A 15,076-nucleotide genomic window follows, 5' to 3' on the forward strand; every position below is an offset into this window, starting at 1 on the left:
CCGATCCCAAAGCCTCTATGTCAGTTTTCTTTATATATTTCACTGACTGAATGTAAGACTAGTGAAAGAACTTTATGATTCTCTCACACTGAAGTTCTCTCTCCTGTTGAAAATAAGTATTCAGAATATTCAGGAAGTTCAATGATATTAAAGAAATATAGACTAGTCCATGGTATAATCAATGTCTTCAATTATTTTCTAAGTACCCATTTGAATAATAATAATAATAATAATAATAATAGTAATAATAATCTTATCACTAAGATCCCCTCCAACTCTGAGATTCTAGGATATTACAATTCTATGAGCTTTTGAGCATGAGAAATTTTTTTAAGAAAGATTTTATTTATTTTGAGTTTTAGAATCTTTCCCCTATTCTTGCTTCCCTCTCCCTACACCCCCACAGAAGGTAATCTGTTAGTCTTTACATTGTTTCAATGATATGCAATGATCTAAGTTGAATGTGATGATAAAGAAATCATATCCTTAAGGAAGAAAAATAAAGTATAAGAGACAGCAAAATTACATAATAAAATAAGGTTTTTCCTCCCCCAAAATTGAAGATAATAGTTGTTGGTATTTGTTCAAACTCCACAATGCTTTCTCTGGATACAGATGGTCTTCTCCATCTTGATAGCCCCAAATTGCCCCTAGTTGTTGCACTGATGGAATGAGTAAGTCCACCAAAGTTGATCATCACCCCCATGTTACTATTAGGGTGTACAGTGTTTTTCTGGTTCTGCTCATCTCTCTCAGCATCAGTTCATGAAAATCCTTCCATTGAGCATGAGTAATTTTAATGGTGAGTGCTTCAAATTCTCCTTTTGTAATATTTTTCTGATCTGTCTCTTTTTTTATCTCCCCTTCTGCCATCTTAATAAAGGTTCTCCTTTCCACTTACTTGGACAAATGCTATAGTTTCCTAACATCATCCACCTTCACACTGTGCCAATCCATTTTCTATACAACTTCAAGTCATAACCTTTATGTATAGATTATAGTAATATCAATCCTTTGCAGAAAAGTTTTCAATCATTTCCTATTGCCTCAAGTTCAAATAAATCCTTTTTCCTGGTGAAAGGTAGTATCCACAAATTGGTAGCATCATATGTTTCCTATCATATTTTATACCACTCAGCTCCCTATATTTTTACTCTAGCTAAACTGCAGCACTTGGTTTCCCTCATAGGCTGCTAGCTCACCTTTCTTCTTGCCTTTGCCAAAATCTACAACCTTCCCAAGCCTTCTTCACTACCTGTAGATCTCTTCTCCACCCTTCAACATCCAACTGAAATACTAACTCTTCCTTTATGATTCTTCTTATCCTTCTCCCCCTATAAAAAGGGCTAGTGAACCTTTTTTTCCTCACACTTCTCTCAGCACTTTGCATCTCTACAATGTATTTGTGCAACATTTAATTTTATCTGTGTATGTGCCTTTAACTTGATGAGAAATTTGATGAGGTCCTTTAAACTCCTACTACAGTGTTGTTTGCAATTACACGTTTAATAAATTCATGTTGAATTGAATTGAATCCCTTCAACTCTGATCTGACTCTTTCCAAATGGCACTAAAGATATGATTCATTTCAGTATAATAGACAAATGATGAAGGGACACTGAAGTATGACATATTTAGTGTAAAAGCCCAAGGTAAAGGAAAACATTGACAAGAAAATGGCAATCATTGTGTGTGTTTTTGTGTGTTCTAGTAGAGCACTTTATACTTCATAAAACACATTTCTTAACCTGGTGATGTCAGTATAACAAATGTAAGGGAAACCTGGGTTTCAAAGCAGTTAAGTTTTTTTTTCAAGGTCATACATTAGTGACAGAAATCAAAATCAAACCCAGATCTTCTCTCTCCAAGTCAAGTTTCTTCCACTAAACCATGAAACATTAATAAGTACCTTTTTTAAATGCTTTAAAAATTACTTTTACATTCAATATCTCATATAATATTCACTACTATCTCTTGGGATAGTCAGGGCAAAAATTATCCCTATTTTCCAGGTGAAATGACTTGAGATCCAGAGAGGGGAACTCACTCATTCAAAAATATTCCAACTTGTAACTAAAACTTGAAGCCAGGTCTCATCACTTTAGAGCTAATACTTTTTTTTCACAAAGAGAACAAGGTGATAATATATAGAGAGGAGCTAGCACAACAGTCTCGTGAAAAAGGGACAAGGATTCCAGAAATGGGCATCAGATGTCAGGCTGAGTTCCATCTTTGAGTATGGTTAACTGCTTGATTTTGAAAAATGACTTTCCCTCTCTGCCTCTACAGTTTCTCCACCTGTGATACAAAGACAAATTTTTTCATAAGGTCTTTTTCTGACAACCTGTGGTTCTATGAAATGGAAACTTTGGACAACTCTTATTTATATAAACTTGGTCACAGAACTAGAAGCTCTGAGTGGAATTGCAGAGAGCAGGATTACAGCAGAATACAAAGTCAATGGGAGCTTGTCAATGGCCTATATTTCCTTGCGAGGTAATAGATTCCCTCTCATTGAGAGTTTTCAAGCAGGAGCTTGGATGGTCACTTGTTAGGGATGTCTTTGAGGGAGTTTTGGTACAGAAAAAAGATGAACTTGGTCTGTTACAATTGCATAGCTATGACCCTCAAACAAAAGTGTAATGCTCTACCCAAAACCTGTTTTTTCTTGTGGAACTGACATTGTCTCCTTTTTAGTTCTATAACTCTGCAGGGAGGCCAAGAGGGCCATGATCTTTCCATTTTCACCTGCAATCAGTAGCCACAGGAATTACAGACCAGTGAATGGACTCCAGACAGGTCTCATGCTGAGCCTGACAGAAAAGAAAATTGCGTCAAATGCAGCAATGGGAGGAGGGGCTTCTCCGTCATCTCAGTGAACACATGAATTGGTTTTGTTTCATTCTAGACAGATCTGGTAAAATTTCATGCTAGAATAAATTACAAAATTAGATGCAGATTTCCTCCAGGTGTAAATTTCCTGCTTTCACAGAAATAACAGTTTTGGGTAAAATAGAGAAAAATATTTTGATTTGTCCCCCTGACCTGGAAATGCAATTTTATTTCTAGATGTAGGTAATGGAACAGATGCATTTCTTCCCTTTCTGATGGTTTTACCACATCTGTTTGTCCTAGGCCACTAGGGTGGGGGGGGTGGGGGGTTGAAGAACTAAGATTTATTTTAATGCCTCCTATCTGCCCAGCATTTTTTAAATACAAAAGATTTAGAAAACCTGGGGCTTTAGCAACTGAAAAGATTTTTAAGAATTATTATTTTATATGGCTGACAATTAAAACTCAACCAGTTGTAGGCTTGTTAAGGGAGGGGATGTTGTCCAGAATAATGGAAATGGCAGTTCCAATAAAATTAGGAATGGCCAGCTCACTTATGAAGTATTTTGCCTTATTTTGGGGTGACCAATTTGTCAGGAACATGGAGACCCTGAAGCTTGTCCAATGAAGGTTATTAGAATAGGAGAGGCAAGGAATTATTGAACCTAGAGAAGACAGTAAGCAGGTCAGGGGAAAGAGAAAGAGCATTTATACAGAACACATTATTCACCAGGCACAATACTAAGCACTTAAAACTATTACTTCATTTGATGTTCAAAACAACTTTGAGAAATAGAGACTATTATCATTTCCATTTTGCTGTTTAAGAAAATAAAGCAGAGATTAAGTGAGACTTGCCCAGAATCATAAATCTAATAAATGTCTGAAGCCAAATTTGAACTCCGGTTTTTCCTGACTCTAGGCTCAGCTGAACTATCTAGATGCCTGCTGTGTTATCTGCCAGAAAATATTTGAAGGATTCATAAATTTATAGGATTTAAAAGTAATGACCTTTGAGATCATCCCGTGGAAGCACCTTATGCTATAAATGAGGGAATTAAGGCCTAGAGAGTAAAAATGATTTGTCCAAAGTCACACATTAGACAAGGAGCAAATAAAAATTTAAACTGAAGCTGTCCATCTCTAAATTCATTGTTCTTTCTCTGTGGCATCCTCATTTTTCATATAGAAGCTAAGTTAGATATATTCTTTTCAGTGTCCAAAGGCTTATCTGTTTTTTTTTGCACTAATAAAACCAATACAATCAAGATTAGAAGGAAAACAAACAAAAAAAAAACTGGGAAACATTTTTCACAACTAGGGATTCTGATAAAGGTCTCATTTCAAAATTATATAGAGAATTGAATCAAAGTTATAAGGTTACATGTCATTCCCCAATTGATAAATGATCAAATGATATGAAAAGCAGTTTTCTTTTTTCCCTCTTTTTAGTTATTTTATTTTGTTACTTACATGTTATGAAAGATTTTCAGTATTTGTTCTCATGCATACTTATAAGTTACACAATTTTCTTCCACTCTCCCTTCCAACCATCCTCCCCTCAGCAGCAGTCTTGTGAACATTGTACATGCATATTTGTCTTTAACATGTTTACATTTTAGTTATTTTTTTACTGAGGAATTAGGACTAAGTGAAAAGTAAGAAAATCATGGGATAGGAAGGAAAACAGAAAATTTTCAAAAGGGAACACTCTGCTCATTCAAATTCTGTAATTTTTTGTTTTGTTTTGCTTTCTTTTTTTTTTTTTTCATGTAAATCTAGATGGCCTTGTCCATAATAGGTCTTCCAGGGTTGTCTTAGCTTTTTGAACTGCTAAGAGGAGCTGTATCCAACAAAGCTGATCACACTGACAATGTTGTTGTTTATATATAAAATGTTCTCTTGGTTTTGCTCCCTTCATTCAGTTCCTATAATTCTTTTCTTTTCTTTTTTTTTGGCAAGGCAATGGAGTTAAGTGATTTGCCCAAGATCACAGAACTATGTAAGTATTAAGTGTCTGAGATCACATTTGAACTCAGGTCCTCCTCTCTCCAGGTCCAGTGCTCTATCGACTGTGCCACCTAACTGCCCCAGTTACTGTAATTCTTTACATGCTTCTCTAGAGTCCGACCATTCATGGTTTCCTAAAGAACAATAATACACCATAAAATTCATACACTATTCCTCAACTGATGGGCATCAATTTCCAGTTCTTTGATACTACGAAAAAAAAGCCACTATAAACAACTTGGAACATGTGAGACTTTTCCCATTTTTATTTATTTCTTCTTTATATAGGCCTAGTATTGGTATTGCTGGGTCAAAGGGAATGATAGTTTTATTGCTCTTTCAATATAGTTCCATATTGCACTCCAGAATGGTTGGACTAGTTCACAACTCCACCAATAGTGCACCAATGTCCTAAACCTCCCACAACCTCTCCAACATTAATCATTTTCCCTTTTTTGTCATCTTAGTCAATGTGCTAGGTTTGAGGTAATACCTCATAGTTGTTCTAATTTGCATTTCTCTAATCAGCAATGATTGGGAACATTTTTTCATGATTATATATAGGTTTAATTTCTTCATTTGAAAACTATTTATATCGTTTGGCTATTTATCAATTGGAGAATGATTTGTAACCTTATAAATTTGATTGAATTCCCTATATACTTTAGAAATGAGACCTCTTTCAGAACCCCTGACTGTAAAGATAGTTTCCCAGTTTTGTGTTTTCCTTCTGTCCTTAGCAGCATTAGTTTTATTAATGCAAAATTTTTTGTTAATATAGTCAAAACCTTCCACTTTGCATTTATAAAGTACTCTATTTCCTTTTTGATCATAATTTTCTCCTCTTTCCATAAATCTGACAGATAGAGTCTTCCTTCCTTCCTTCTTTCTTTCTTTCTTTCTTTCTTTCTTTCTTTCTTTCTTTCTTTCTTTCTTTCTTTCTTTCTTTCGTTATTTGGCAGAATAGGGTTAAGTGACTTGCCCAAGGTCATAAGCTAGTAATTATTGAATGTCTGAGGTCACATTTGAACTTAGGCCCTGCTGACTCCAGGACAGTGCTCTATGCACTGCACCATCTAACTGCCCCTAGATAGAGTATTTCTTGACATGTTAATTGGTCTGTAGTAGCTCCCTTAATGTCTATATCCTTTACCCATTTTAACCTTATTTTGGTATAGGGTATGAGATATGTCTCTATGCTGAGTTTTATTATATTAATTTTCAATTTCCCCAACAATTTTTATTGGACTGAGTTCTTATCCCAGAAGCTAATGTCTTGGGACTTGTCAAGCAATAGATTATTACAGTCATTTACTACTCTTTCTTTTGTAGCGATCCTCATTCACTGGTCCATTACTCTATTTCTTAACCAGTACCAGGAAATTTTAAAGACTGCCATATTATGTTATTTTTATTGTTGCAGTTTGTTTTTTTTTTTACAAAGCAATGGGGCTAAGTGATTTGCCCAAGTTCACACAGCTAGGTAATTATAACGCATCCTAGGCTGGATTTGACTTCAGTTCCTCCTGATTCCAGGGCCAGTGCTCTGTCCACTTTGCCACCTATCATTACATTCTTTTTAATAGTTATATTGATATTCTGACCTTTCATTGTTCCAGATGAATGTTATTACTATTTTCTTCTAGCTCTATAAAATAGTTATTTATTAGTTTTATTGATATGGTACTCAATAAGTAATTTAATTTGGGTAGAATTGTCATTTTTATTATATTAGCATGACCTAATCATGAGCAATTAATATTTTTCCACTTTCTTATATCTTATTTTATTTGCATGGAAAGTGTTTTGTAATTGTGTTCTTACAATTTCTGTGTTTGCCTTGGGAGTTAATTTTACAAGTCTTTTATGCTATCCCTATCTCTTGCCCTTGGGCCTTGCTATTTATATATTGAAATACTAATAATTTATATGGTTTTATTTTATATCCTGCTGCTTTGATGAATTTGTAAATTATTTCAAGTAGATTTTTAGATGATTTTCTAGGGTTTTCTAAATATACCATAATATCTACAATGAATGAAAGTTTCGCATCCTCAGGGCCAATTCTTATTCTTTCATTTCCTTTTTTCCTTCTCTTACTGCTAAAGCTAAAATTTCTAAAACTATTGAATAGTAATGTGATAATAGACATCCTTTTTCCAATCCCTGATCTTACTGGAAATTCTCCTAGGTAATCCCCATTACATATTCTAACTTATTTCCCCATGTAAGAGTTGCACCTATTTAAAAAAAATGGTGTCTAAAGTCTGGGAGGCTGACTACCATGGTTGTAGATTTTTTTTCTTGTATTTCCTGCTTTTTCACACTTGTTTTTGAGCTCATTGTTGTAGATTGTTTTACTTGCATTTCCTGCTTTTTTGTGCTTTTTATCTTTACGCTCATTGTTTCATATTTGTTACTAGTATATTGGGTTACATTTTGCCATATTCTGCCCAGAAATGGCTCAAAAAAGATTTTTGTACAGTACTGAATTCAAGTTCAAAGTGATCCAGTTTGCAAAAGTGAATGGAAATTGTGCTGCTGAACATCAGTTTAGTCCTCCTCTAATTGAGAAAACAATCTGAGATCGACTATGGGAAGAAGAAACCCTACTGAAAAAGCTATAACAGAAGAAGGTCATGAAAGGCATGGAGAGAGAATTGAATAAATGGATTGAAGAGCAATGAGCAACTGGAATTCTTGTGTCTACAAAGATGACTCAGCATGAGGCAACAAGAATTACTGATGAAAAGGAAGTTACTGATTTCAAAGGAGGACACAGTTGGTGCTTCAGGTCCATGAAACAGACTACATGTGACCACACACCAGCTTTGCCCAAAAGATGCTATGAACAGAAGGTTCTTGAATTTCATGATGAATAAAAATTGAGTTCAATAACTTTATGTATTTTTTTCAAATTTTGGGCCCCCAAATTAAAGTGTGTCTTATATATGGGAGCATCTTACATATGGAGAAATATAGTATTTGTTGATGGTTTTAGATCAATACTGTTTATTATTTTGAGGAAAATCCATTTATTCCTATATTCTCTAGTGTTTTTATTAGGAATGAATGGTGGAATGTTGTCAAAGACTTTCTCAGCATCTATTGAGATAATCAAATGATTTCTGTCAGTTTTATTATTAATATGTTCAATTATGCTAAGGTTCTTTCCTAATATTGGACCTTCTCTGTCTACCTGTTATAGATCCTACCTGATCTTGGTGTATTGTCCTAATAATAACTTGTTGTAATAGCTTTATTAAAATTTTATTTAAGATTTTTGCTTCAATGTTCACTAGGGAGACTGGTCTATAATTCTCTTTATCTGTTTTGTTCTTCCTTGTTTAGGTATCAGTACCATATTTGTGTCAGAAAAAAGAATTTTTCAGAACTCTTTCTTCTATTTTAAAAAACTATAAAGTTTATGTAGAATTGTAATTAATGGCTCCTTAAATGTTTGGTAAAATTCTATTATAAATCCATTTGGATCTAGAGGGATTTTTAAAGGCAATTTATTGATGGTTTCTTCCATTTCTTTTTTGAAGGGGGGTTATTTAAATATTTTTATTTACTCTTCTTTTAATCTGAGTGGCCTGTATTTTTGTAAATATTCATCCATTTTGCTCAGGTTGTTAAATTTATTGACATACAGTTGGGAAAAATATTACCTCTTTAGTTCCTTCCTCTTTGTTGGCTTCACCCTTTTTATTTTTTGTTACAGTAATCAGATGCTCTTTTTTCTTTTTTTTAAATCAGATTAACCGGGGCGGCTAGGTAGCATAGTGGATAAAGCATCAGCCTTGGAGTCAGGAGTACCTGGGTTCAAATCAGGTCTCAGACACTTATCTGTGTGGCCTTGGGCAAGTCACTTAACCCCATTTGCCTTGCAAAAACCTAAAAAAAAAACAGATTAACCAACAATTTATCTATATTATTGGTTTTTAGTTTTATTTATTAGATCAATTGTTTCTTTGCTTTTAATTTTATTAATCTCTCCTTTGATTTTCAGAATTTCTAAATTGGTATTTAATTGAGGATCTTTAATTTGTTCTATTTCTAGCTATTTTTAGTTGCATACCAAATTCACTGATCTCTTCTTTCTCCATTTTATTCATATAAACATTTAGAGATGTAAAATTTCCCCTAAAAACTGCTTTACTGTATCCCATAAAATTTGGTATGATGTCTCATTATTAACATTTTGTTGGATGAAATGATCATTTCTATTATTTTCCATGTGATGCACTCATTCTTTAAAATTAAGTTATTTAGTATTCAATTAAATTTTGGTTTATCTTTCCATAGCCCTTAATTGTATGAAATTTTATTGCATCATTATTTGAAAAATATGCATTTATTATTTCTGTCTTTTTGCATTCAAGGTTTTTAATATCCTAGTATATGGTCAATTTTTGGTATAGGTGCCATGTACTACTGAGAAAACTGATATTCCTTTCTACCCTCATTCAGTTTTCTCCAGAGGTCTATCATATCTAGGTTTTCTGAAATTTTCTTCATCTTCTTAAATTTCTTATTGTTTATTTTGTAGTTAGATTTTTCTGGTACTAAGAGAGGGAGGTTGTGGTTCCCTACTGATACAGTTTTATTTCTATGCCTCCTTATAATTCATTCAGTTTCATCTCTGAGAGTTTGGACACTATATCACTAGGACATATATATTTAATAATGATATAACTTCATAGACTATGGTGCCTTTTAAGGAGATGTAGTTTGCTTCCTTATCCCTTTTCATGAGAACTGCTTTTTTTTACCTTTTCTAAGATCAGGATTGCCACTCCTTGATTTTTTTACTTCAGCTGAAGCATAATATATTTTGCTCCAGTCTTTTATCTTTACCCTGTGCATATCCCTCTGCTTCAAATGTGTTTTTGTTAAACAATATATTGTAGGATTATGGTTTTTAATCCATTCTGCTATCTGCTTCCATTTTATGAGAAAGCTCATCCCATTCATATTCACAGTTAAGATGACTAATTATCTAGTTCCCTCCATTCTATCTTTCCCCATTTGTACTTCTCTTTCTTTTCCTCTTATTCCTCCTCATCAATGTTTTGATCCTTTCCCATTTATTTTTTCTTTTAAATTTTAACTTACAGTTTACTTTTACTTATTCTTTAACCTTCCCTTTTAACAGTCACTTTTTCCCTTTTCCCTTTCACCTCTATTTCTTTGTAGGGTGGGATAGATTTTTAAATTTAAGTGGGAATCTATGGTATTTCATGTCTGGGCCATTAATATAGAGTATAATTTACTCAGGAATAGGTAGTTAGCAAATGAAGAAATCAAAGCTAAGTATAATCATATGAACAAATGCTCCAAATAATTATTGATTAGAGAAATGCAAATTAAAACAATGATGAAGAATGCCCTCACAGCAATAAGTTTAACTAAGATGACAAGAAGGGAAAATAATCAATCTTGGACAGGTTCTGGAAAGATTGGACCAGTAATGCATTGTTGTTGGAATTGTGAGCTAATCCAACCATTCTGGAAAGCAATATGTAACTATGTCTCCAGACCAATAAAACCGATCTTATTCTTTGACCCAGCCATACCAATACTAGGCCTTTGTCCAAAAGAAATCATAAAAAATGGGAAAATTTACCCCCCATTCAAAAATATTTATGGTAGCTCTTTTTTATAATGGCAAAGAATTGAAATTAGAGTGGATGTCCACCAACTAGAGAATTGACTGAAAAAGTTATAGTATATGAATGTTATGTGTACCAATTTTTCTATAAGAAATCAAGAATGCTCGAACTCTAGAAATCAGGAAAAGAGCTACGTTAATTGATGCTGAGTGAAGTAAGCAGAATGAAGAGAATATTGAATATATAAACAACATTGTGTGTGGATCAACTATGATGAATGGAGTTCCTCAGTAGTTTAGAGATCTAAGACCATCCTCTGGGGCCTGAGATAACAATATCCACATCTAAGGGGAAAAAACACACACAAAATCTGAATGAATACTATGTTCGCTTTTTAAAAAAATTTCTCTTGTATTTTTTTCTTTCTATTCCATGGTTTTATTTTTTCCCTTAGTCCTAATTCCTCATTCCCAAAAATGATAATATATACATACATATTTCAACATACATATATTAACACACATACATATATTATCATATACATATATATATACAAACATGTTAAATTAGACAACTTTTACCAGACTATTTACCATTGTTGGGAGAGGGGTGAGAAGGGAGGGTAGTAGAAAAATATGTAACTTTATAAATATGCAAGTGGATGAATGCTGAAAAACTTTCATAACATGTATTTGGAAAAACAAAACATCGATCTAGAATTAAAAAAGACATAACTGAGACAAGTGGGTGGAAGTCCTAGAGAGATGGGTTTCCATTTATTGTCAGTAAAGACTCTATTACATTTAGAGACAATTTAAGTAGAACTGGCTACCCCAGGAAATAAGAAACTTTTCATAATTGGAGGTCTTCAATTAGAACTTGGGAGATAGGGACAGCTAGGTGGTGCACTGGAGAGAATGCAACCCTGAAGTCAGGAGGATCTGAGTTCAAACTCTCTCTCAGACACTTAATAATTACCTAGCTATGTGTCCTTGGGCAAATCACTTAACCCCATTGCTTTGCAACACCCCCCCCCACCAAAAAATAATAAGAAGTTGGGAGATGACCAATTCTCATGAGTTTTGTTTCAGGGAATACTCCAGGTATCAGATAAACTAAATGCCTTATGAGCTCCCTTCTAATTCTGAGGCTACATGATTCTACTAATGAATCCTTACTTGGAATGAATTTCCAATCCAGTAAAAGATGAAATGTGAAACTTTGGGTGTGGAGAAAGCAAAAGTAATAAGAAATCGACTAAGGGCAAGCATTTTGTATTGGAGCTGAATTGTAAGTATAAGATAGAAGAGAGTGTTTTTATTAGAAGCCAGTAAACCTGGGCTCTGACTCCCTTTCTAGAAATCAGTATGTGACTTAGCATCCCTTTCAGTGCCTCATTTTCCTCAATAGTAAAATGAGAAGGAAGAATTGGAAAAGAGTATCTGATTTTCCTTCCAGTTTAAACATTCAATTTTCTATAAAAGGTTGTTGGAATGAAATACTACAGGAGAACAGAGTAGGACATTTAAAGATCATCTGGTAGAGTCCTATTATTTTACAAATGAAGATAGCTAAGACCAGAGATGAAGAGTAACTTGATTAACATTACATATAGGGATGCAGAAGAACTAATATGCCAAATTTATAGCAGCCAAGAAAGAGAATATGTGACTTTAGGCTTTGTGAAATCAGTGTAGTGGTTTGGAAAATACAATAGACCAAGCAAGTCCAGGAGCTCTGAAGCCAAGTCCCTTTTCTGAAAATGAGGAGACTGAAGTCAGTCACTTAGTCAAAAGTCTTCATTATGGACCAGGCATTGAGCTAAGCACTGAGAATGCAAAGAAAGAAATAGGAGCTACCAAAAACAAACAAACAAATGAAATACCTGAGAGGTTGTCATTGCTCAGTTTCTATTTGAAGATTTCCAGTGAATAAAAGCTTACTTTTTGAGGCATCTTTGCTGTAATTTAGGATAGCTTTGAATACTCTTAAATACTGCAACCTGTCCAATACTTTCATTTAATGATCTTTTGCTGGTAGGTAGGTGGTACAACAGATAGAGCACTTAGCCTGGAGTCAGGAAGACCAGATACTTCTGAACTGGACAAAATGCTTGATCTCTGCCTCAGTTTTTGCATCTATCAAATGCCTATAAGAATAGCACATATCTCTCCCAGTTGTGAGGATCAAATGAAATAATAATATATTTTAAGACCTACATAGAAAGTACATATATATATATATATATATATATATATGTATGTATGTATGCCCTTTGTTCTTGGATAATAAGAATTCAATGCATTTAATTCCTAAAAAGAAAATAACCTCTGAGTTGGAAAAATAACATTTTAATAAGGAAGGTAAAATCAGAGGGAAAGCAGTGAGGAAGGGGGTATGGGGAAGAGAGAAAGGTCTCTTGTATTAAGTGGGATCTGTGCCCTATCCTTTTTTAAAAAATTTTATTTATTTAAAGTCATGGGGTTAAGTAACTTTCCCAAAGTCACACAGTTAGGCAATTATTAAGTGTCTGAGCCAGATTTGGAATCAGGTCCCTCCTGACCTCGCCCCATATCTGTGCCCTATCTTGAAAGAAACCAAGGGAACTTAGAGATGGGGAAAAAAAGCTGCAGATGGAGGTGAGCAGAGCACATTCCAAAGATGGACAACATGATATGGAAAAGAAAGATAGAGAAAAAAGAAAATATCGTTTGAGAGATAGCAAATAGATCATAGAATGAATAAAGGGGAACATAAGTTTTAAGAAGACTGAAAAAGTAAGAAAATTCTAGTGTGAAGGTATTTAGATGTCAGACATAAGATTTTATATTTGATTCTGATTGGCAAAGCTAACTAAATGTGGAATAGGAAGCCATTGGAGTTATATTAGTAATTTTTTTCCAAAGCACAAATCTTCCACTTTAATGCTGGATGATTAATTGTAGGACAAATTGTCCAGAATAACCTAAGTTAAGTAAGGGTTTGGCTAGATAGATACTGAGATGCTTTTTAATTTGGAGATAATGTGGTTCTACAATCTGGTTCTTATAGCATGAGTTCTCTACCAAGTATCATAATTATTGTGAGACTTGGACTGTTTCCTAAAAAACATATAGTCTTTATGTAGTGAAGAAGGGGAAATAAATACTAGATAGAAATAATAGGATGGGGTTAGACATTAAAATGGAATGTGAAGAGTTCAGGAACTCAAAAAGATATATTTTTATAGGGCAAATTATATATACATATATATATATATATATATATATATATATATATATAGAGAGAGAGAGAGAGAGAGAGAGAGAGAGAGAGAGAGAGAGAGAGAGAGAGAGTAGAAACAAAAAGTTGAGGAACTGGAAAGGTCAATTGTCATCTTGTCCATTCTGTTCAAAAGTATCCTTTACAATAGAACTGTCCAGTGTTCAACTATTCTTCCCTAGATGATCTCCAGTGAAGAGGAGATAATTCCCTTAGGCAATTAATTCTTCTTTTAGATAGATTTTCATATGGCACCTAAACTCCTGTCTTCTTGACTTCTATCCATTGTTCCTAATTACAGATTCCATTCATTGATTGTTATTCTGTCTTTTTGGACCAAGTAAAGTAGCCCAATTGCCTTTCCATGTAATAGACCTTTCTATATTTGATGAGTAATTCAAATTTTTCCCAAGTTAAACATGTCTTGCATTCCTTCAACCATTCCTTACCTGGCATGGACTTGCTCTTACTGACTTTGTTGTCTCTTCTCTGGATATTGTGCTTCTAGCATGAGTCTCTCCTACTACCAAGTTTCATGGTTGATGTGAGACTTGGACTGGTGTTTTACCTGTACTAAATACAATCTTCTGGAACTACAACTGAAATTGCTTTCAATAAAATTATCTAGAACGTCATCAACAGAAGAGGACCTTGGAGATAATCTATTTTAGCCTTCTTTTGTACTTATTCAATTTTATTTTATTTTGACTTTACAATCCTTCCTTACAGATAAACAAATCAAGTCATGGAGACTGAGTGGTTTACAGTATCCCAAAGAAAGTGAATAATACAGAAGAATTAGAACCCAGGTATTCTATAACCAGGTCTATTATGCCTCTATGAAACTACCTTTAATTATGAAGAAAATCTTTGATAGCACTATAAGGTTCATAATTCTCTTAAACAATAAAGCAAAACAAAGCAAAACAAAAACAAAAGCAAATCTACAAAATAAAGCAGATTTCATTAAGTTATATGTATATATATATATATATATATTTTTTTTTTTTTCTTGACCTTTCTACTTGGCCACTGCTGAGCCAACTGTCTAAGAAGTGATAACAAAATGATTTAGACTTTTAGGAGTAGGTAATAAACTTTAATGCATGTGAAATCAATTTTTGTTGAGGTAGTTTTGGGGAACTATTCATCTATTGTAATTAACAACAGTCATGATGTTTGAAACGCCAAAGGTTCTCACTCTAGGGATAGTGTTAAATTTTAATGAGGACCTTTTTTAACCTGAATAGTTAAAAGAATTCCCAATTCTTATGTCTGTTCTTTGCTAATGCCTGTTGATGGACACTATGGTGCAATGGGAAATAAATACTCTGCACTTGGAATCAGAAAATGTTGTT

The sequence above is a fragment of the Macrotis lagotis genome, chromosome X (assembly GCF_037893015.1).
Source record: "Macrotis lagotis isolate mMagLag1 chromosome X, bilby.v1.9.chrom.fasta, whole genome shotgun sequence".
Classification (NCBI taxonomy): domain Eukaryota; kingdom Metazoa; phylum Chordata; class Mammalia; order Peramelemorphia; family Peramelidae; genus Macrotis; species Macrotis lagotis.